Here is a 7,838-nt window from a genome sequence, read left to right as displayed (position 1 = left end):
TTGATTATGTATCAGTTTTGTATTCAACCAAACACAAAAAATTTACATACTTTATGGTTAAAACTCCTTTTAACTTCAAAAATAAAAAAGAAGGAAATTGTGGAGACACAGAACTGTCTTAGAATGCAGGCTCCTCCTGGGACAGATGAGACGAAACTGGGAAATGGTTGCTTGGCAAACCAAGCATAGATGAAAGAAAACTTTCTCTGCCCATTTCTCAAATGTTCTGTCAGAATCTGTACCCTGGATAAGGAAGTGGCCTTAGAGCTCAGTTCTTCATGCTCTACCACTTACAAAGGAGTGCTTTGGTTCTGTATACTTTTTGCCTTGTTTCTATGTACTTCTTCATTTTTATTTATTTATTTATTTATTTATTTATTTATTTATTTATTTATTTATTTAGTTTTTCGAGACAGGGTTTCTCTGTGGCTTTGGAGCCTGTCCTGGAACTAGCTCTTGTAGACCAGGCTGGTCTCGAACTCACAGAGATCCGCCTGCCTCTGCCTCCCGAGTGCTGGGATTAAAGGCGTGCGCCACCACCGCCCGGCCTTCTTCATTTTTATTACTGTTATTAATTGAGGTATTGTTTCTTACAAGGTGAGGCAAGAGTTTCTTATGATCATGTACGTGAGTTAAAGGGGGTTTCAGAGTTGAGATAATGCTTTTTAGGCTGTATAAAAAGCCGTACACGGGCTGGAGAGATGGCTCGTTGTTGGGAGCACTGATTGCTCTTCCAGAGGATTCGGGTTCAGTTCCCAGCGCCCACATGGCAGCTCACAACTGTCTGGGGATCCAGTTGCAGGGTATCTGACACCTTCACACCAATGCACATAAAATAAAGTTAAATAAACCATAAAAATATTAAAAAAAAGCCGTACAAAGTAAAGCTTGTTATGCAGCTGTTCAAGCTCTGCATCCCCTGTGTCCTGATTTGTGCGAGACACTTACCCAGGGACCCCAACGCACTAGACGTTGACAACCTGGGCATAAAAATCTGGTGGCTTCACTCACGTTATCAATGGCCCTGCTTGTCTAAATGCAGTTATAATAGGTGTATATAAAGAAAAAACTACTATATTTAATGGTTGTTTCCAAGGGCAAAGGGGAGGTAGCACAAGAATTCAGCCTTCATTTATAAGTAGCACCCTGTTTGCATGCAGGAAAATAGCAGTCACATGGTAACACAGCCAAGGGATGCAGACCACAGTGGACAGCCTTGGATTGACCAGGAAAGGCCTGAGTATTGCATTCTACAGGGAGAACCAGAGCCGAATATGTAACAGAAACATTCACAGCCCAAAAGAGCTTAAAAAAAGAGGGTCCCCTCTATCCTTAAATGGGGAGTACCTACTGATTTTTCATGTCCTATCTTTAATAAAATAACTGTGCTCTCTTTCTCTCTCTCCCTCCCTCCCTCAATTCCTCCCTTCCTCCTCCCTCCTAATTGGTTTTAAGCACATTAGGGATTCCTTGCTTAGAATTGTCTCATTTTCTTACTGGCACCATTGTTTTCAAGCCCAGGTGTGAAACTGCTACAAGATTACCAAGTCTTTCAGAATTTCATGCCAAGACTCCCAAAGACCATGGTATGGTGACCATCCTAATGCCTTCTCTTGCTCAAGTAATGCTGTAAGACTAAGTCTCCTGACACAGACCATTGACCCCTATGCACAGCGGTTTCCAGAGGTGGGTTCAGCATAAGGTTCGAACTATGCAAGTCAATAGATAGAAGTAAAACACATTTATCACACAGTTTCACCCTTGGCATTTACTATGGTTTCAATTTTTAAGGCATAATTCTAGATAACAGTTTTCTTCTTTTAATTTTTTTTTTTTTTTTTTTTTTTTTTTGGTTTTTTGAGACAGGGTTTCTCTGTGGTTTTGGAGTCTGTCCTGGAACTAGCTCTTGTAGACCAGGCTGGTCTCGAACTCACAGAGATCCGCCTGTCTCTGCCTCCCGAGTGCTGGGATTAAAGGCGTGCGCCACCACCGCCCGGCCTTCTTTTAATATTTTTAAACTCAGATCTAGTGAGTCTGTATTATACAAAATAGTGTTCTGGGTATTAACAAATAAGAAGTAAGAAACAAAATACTCTGGCAAAAGAGATTTTGCAACAATGAAGTTTTCAAAACTTGAAATAAAAAATCATGGAGGAAAAACGGCAAGCAACAGAAAGGCATGCAGGGTGAATGAGAAGATGACCCATGTTAGAGTCAGACAAACCCAAGTTCAAATTCCATCTCTGACGTCTCCCAGCTGTGTACTTTGAACAAGTTGCTTAACTTTGCTAAACATCGTATTTTCTTCTATTAAACAAATGTAAAGATAAAGCCTACCATTTTTAAATGTTTACACACACACACACAAACACACACATATGCACGCTGGGTACTTTCCATCCTGAGTTCATAATGATATGCCAGAGGCTAAAATTTTAAATGAAAATTTTCAGTTATGTTTCACAAGGCGAAAAGAATTTCCCTTAGTTCTTAGCTGAGGTCAAAGAAATAAGAAGAAAATGTCTTGGTAAAAAACAAGAGTTCTTCTTTTCTTCAGGTGACTTATTCACTGATATCTGTGATTTATGCTGTTTGTGACTCAAACAATGAGTGAGTTGCATAGCTACCCAAATCTTCGAAGTGGCATCAAATCCCATCAGGAGACAGCATCCGCATTTTGTTTTTCCTTGCCAATTATCTGAAGATCGCTTATAACACAGCTTAGCCAGGAGTGACAGCTCATGCACATAACTCCAGCAACTGAAACGTAAAGGCAAAAGAATTGCTATGCATTCATGTCCAGCCCAGACTACATAGAAAATATTTAATATTAAAATGAAAATAGAAAATTATTAAGCAGACTCAAAAAAAGTTGTTTTCATAATTCCAGGAGAAATATATATAACGGAATACACAATTAGACCCTGTTCAAAAAAGCAAAAGCAATAAATAAATAAATAAATAAATAAATAAATAAATGTTTTACCTGAAATCCGTAAGTGTCCAAGACACATTTGCAGCGTGCAACATATTAGGTGCAGCTGAACATTCCTCTCTCCCCTCTACACTTTTTAACCCTTCTATAAAGCCTACATGTTCTATAATATTTCTTTAAAACTATTAATAACAGCAAACAAAATTGGCAAATATCACATCTTGGCTGCCCTTTGGTGATAAAGATGTGGGAAAAGGAAAAACTTATATATTGTTATTGAGAATGTAAATTAGTGTGAGTCACTACAGAAATTATTCTGGAGATTCTTTGAAAACCTAAAGATAGCACTACCAGGAAAACGAGCTATACCACTCCTGGATATGTACCTAGAAGGCTCTAAGTCAGCACATGACAGAAATACTTGCACATCCATGTTTATTATTTTCCGATTCACAACAGCCAAAACCAGCCTGGATGCCCATCAATAGATGAATGGGTACAGAAATTTTGACACAGAGCTGGGAGATAGCTAAGGTGGTAAAATGCCTGCTGTGCAAGCATGAGGACATGATGCTTGAATCTCCAGCACCCAAACACAAATGCCAGGCATGATGACACATGTCTACAACCCTAGCATTGAAAGGGTAGGGACAGGAGGATTTTGGGACCTCATTGACCAGTAGGTCTTGCCCAGTCAGTAAGCTCCTCTCACTGAACACACCCACTCATTTCACATGGCTTCTCACTGCCTATACCCTATCATTACACACACTTTCTCACTGCACACACCCTCTCACTGCACACACCTTCTCACTGCACACACCCTCTCTGCATACACCCTCTCACTGCACACACCCTCTCTGCATACACCCTCTCACTGTGCACACCCTCTCTGCATACACCCTCTCACTGTGCACACCCTCTCACTGCACACACTTTCTCACTGTGTACACCCTCTCACTGCACACACCCTCTCACTGCACATACTTTCTCATTGTGTACACCCTCTCACTGCACACATCCTCTCACTGCACACACCTTCTCACTGCACACACCCTCTCTGCATACACCCTCCCACTGTGCACACCCTCTCACTGCACACACTTTCTCACTGTGTACACCCTCTCACTGCACATACCCTCTCACTGCACACACCTTCTCACTGCAACACCCTCTCTGCATACACCCTCCCACTGTGCACACCCTCTCTGCATACACCCTGTCACTGCACCCACCCTCTCACTGAACACACTTTCTCACTGCGTACACCCTCTCACTGTACACACCCTCTCACTGCACACACCTTCTCATTGCACACACTTTCTCACTGCACACCCTCTCACTGCACACACCCTCTCACTGCACACACTGTCTCACTGTGTACACCCTCTCACTGCACACTCTCTATCACTGCACAGACCCTCTTACTGCAATACCCTTTCACTGCTTACACCCCCTCACTGCACACACCCCCTCACTGCACACACCCCCTCACTGCACACACCCTTTTATTGCTTACACCCTCTCACTGCACACTCTCTATCACTGCCCAAACCCTCTTACTGCACATACCCTTTCACTGCTTACACCATCTCACTGCACACACCTCCTCACTGCACACACCCTTTTATTGCTTACACCCTCTCACTGCACACTCTCTATCACTGCACACACCCTCTTACTGCACATACCCTTTCACTGCTTACACCCTCTCACTGCACAACCCTCTATTGACACACTCCTTCACTGCATACACCCTTTCACTGCTTATACCCTCTCACTGCACACATTCTCTTACTTACTGCACAAGTCCACTCATTGCACACGGCCCTCTCACTGTGATTGAACGTTCAAAGTTAATGTTCTCTGGCTGTGTGACACTGTTAAATGGACAGTCTGGCAATACCTGAGCTCAGATTTGAAACTGTTTTGTGTTATAAAGCATAGTGTTTGTATTGTGCATGTGAAGTTGTTGCCTGTTCCATAGAAACATGGTGGCTTAATTATGATCAAAGACTCTCAATATTTTCTTAGTCATACCTTAGCTTTTGATCATCAAGTAACTGTATCATTGACTTACATTATGTTACAGTGTTTGATCTTAAACACTGGCATTTGAACTGCTGACTTAAATTTTGTAAACTAACTTACTAGCTAACTAACAAATATTAGGTAAAATTTGACCCAGGATTAGGACAAAATGTCCAGTGACTTCTTGAATTATCCATACACACTTCTGTCATTGTTTACTATGTATTATGTGAAGTGGCATTCTCAGCACCAGTGTTTGTAGAACCAATACGTAAAGTAACTGAAAGATGTTGAAGGTACACTGTCTCCTGGAGTATTATTCAGCCAAAATTTAATGCTTTACGTGAAACTAAACAACTACATTCACCTCATTTGTGTACAAGTCTGCTTTCATCCATAAGGGGTAAAATCATATGTACACTAAAGAATGGCTTTATGGCAAGTTTCAGTATGATTTATTTTCAGTAAATATTTGATTTGTATGCCTGTTTTATGCTCCTGTACAATTGGTGCATACCAAGATTTATCAGGCTAAAGGGGTTCAAGTAGAAAAAGTTTAACCTAAAGTGGCTAATTTTTGTTTTTCTTAGGTTTATTTTTAGTTACAAAATTAAGACTTACAGCCGGGCGATGGTGGCACACGCCTTTAATCCCAGCACTCGGGAGGCAGAGGCAGGCGGATCTCTGTGAGTTCGAGACCAGCCTGGTCTACAGAGCTAGTTCCAGGACAGGCTCCAAAGCCACAGAGAAACCCTGTCTCGAAAAACAAAAAAACAAAACAAAAAAAAATTAAGACATACATAGCAATTAATATTCTAACATCTACTCTGTATCCATGTGACAGAGGGCTGATAGTTTCTGCATGAATCTCATTGTTTTAGGTGTGTGAAGAGCTTTTAAGTTCTTTTATGAAATGTATCACAAATGAGCATCCTCCTTTTCTATTCATACATGCTTGTACACTGACATATATAACACATACACACCTAAGCATACACATCTCCCTACTTTCTGGTCAACTCATATGTGGGAGAAAAGCTATGAAGAAATGTAAAGCTACAATTACAAGAACTCTGGCACCACAGTGAGCCTGATGCACCAAGTACTTAGTGAGGAAACACAGTACAATATTGGTTCACAGAGTCATATATATGCTAATTATGAAATCAGTTGGTCTCTCGTATTTTAAGAGAACCTGAAAATAAATACATTCATTTTCATGAACTCAGCTGTCACCTGGATGAGAGATTCAAAAGTTTTCCTTGCAAATCAATGATGCACTACAGGCTAATGCTTGCATTTATGTATAGATTAATATTATAGGGATTTCTGGCTCAAAGTGGGTATATTTTAAAATACTACTTACTCCTGTCATTAATCAACAATACAGGAGCGTTTTCTTGAAACTGTAATTTAAATGTATACATTTGGACGTCATTAATGTCCGAGAAAGTTATGGTATTATTCTTTGACTTTTATTTTTTGACTTTTAATGACTCAAACATTGTTAATTTACACACAGTGTTGTATTATTTCTTCAGAGTATCTTTTGTACATCTAAAGATTAAGATTTTTCTTTCTGAAGTAACATGTAAAATTCTAACATAGTATAATTAATATTGTCTTTAGTTTGGTTTAAGTTCCCTCCCATACTTTATCTGATCCAATCTGTAATTTCTAAACAAATGTTAATTTATGAGTGTTTTGTCTGTGCATCAGGAGCATGCATTATATCTATGCAGGATAGAAGAGGACACTAGATGCCTTAGAACTGGATATAGATAGTTATGAGCCACCATGAGAATGTTGGGAACTGAACCTCATTTCATGTCCAGAAGTACCAGTGCTGTTAACTGCTGAGGCATCTTTCCAGGCTTGTAAAATATTTTGGATTTTAATGAACTTCCTATGCTTTGAAGGCATCATCTATGTCACAGTATCATCAAGCTACTCTCCAAACACATTTGCATTTATGTAAATTGTGGCTGATGACTGTTTTTGTTAGTGTACATAATTTTCTCTACATGTATAGCTAGTTTTCTGGGAGTATGTATTGAATAATATACTTCTCTCCTTATAACTTGGTATAAGTTCATTATAACTGAAGTTCCTTCGTACAATTATGTCTATTTCTTTACTTTTGATGTTTTTGTCTATTTCTGTGAGTGTTATAAAATTTATTTATTTAATTTACTGTGCTATATCAAACTCACAGTCCTGTCCATGCTAAAAAAAAAACGTGCTCTATTGTGACCTATATCCTCAGCCCCATAGTAAGTTTTCATAATATTTAGGAATTGTTCCTGTCAGTAATCCTCATGAAAAGCTTCTTGACTCAGGAGATGGCTCAGGGGATGAAAGTCCTTGCTACAGAATCCGATGACCTGAGTTTGCTCTCCATTGGAGGGAGGGAAACAACTCATGGAGATTGTCCTCTGATCACTTGTATGCAGTGGCACACATGTTTCTTCACTGGACACAAATACATAAATAAAATGTAATAAAAGTTAAAAAGATTCTTTTTTGCAGGTATTTTATTGATTTTCCAATTTAAAGAGCTAGTAAATTTTGTTTAGAAGTTTACTAAGTTTACCTATTAGTATGAGAAAATGATTTTTGTTTTGATTTCTTTTGTTTTTTACAAATAAGTATACACAATAAAAGGTTTAATTATGGCATCCTCCCACATGGATATCTTGTACTTTGTTCACACTTAATCCCCTATTCTTATTTATTCAGGCTTTACAGATTTTTGTCAAAGTTTTATATCTTTTAAAAATGTTCATCATAAAAAGTATTATAATTCTGTGGCAGTGGATTAGACTTCTATACTCCCTGTCATTTTCTTACTAAATGCTTCTTTCTGCACTAG

Source organism: Chionomys nivalis, chromosome 16 (assembly GCF_950005125.1).
Source record: "Chionomys nivalis chromosome 16, mChiNiv1.1, whole genome shotgun sequence".
Classification (NCBI taxonomy): Eukaryota; Metazoa; Chordata; class Mammalia; order Rodentia; family Cricetidae; genus Chionomys; species Chionomys nivalis.
The sequence above is the reverse complement of the archived record's forward strand: the minus strand, read 5'-3'. Positions refer to the sequence as shown.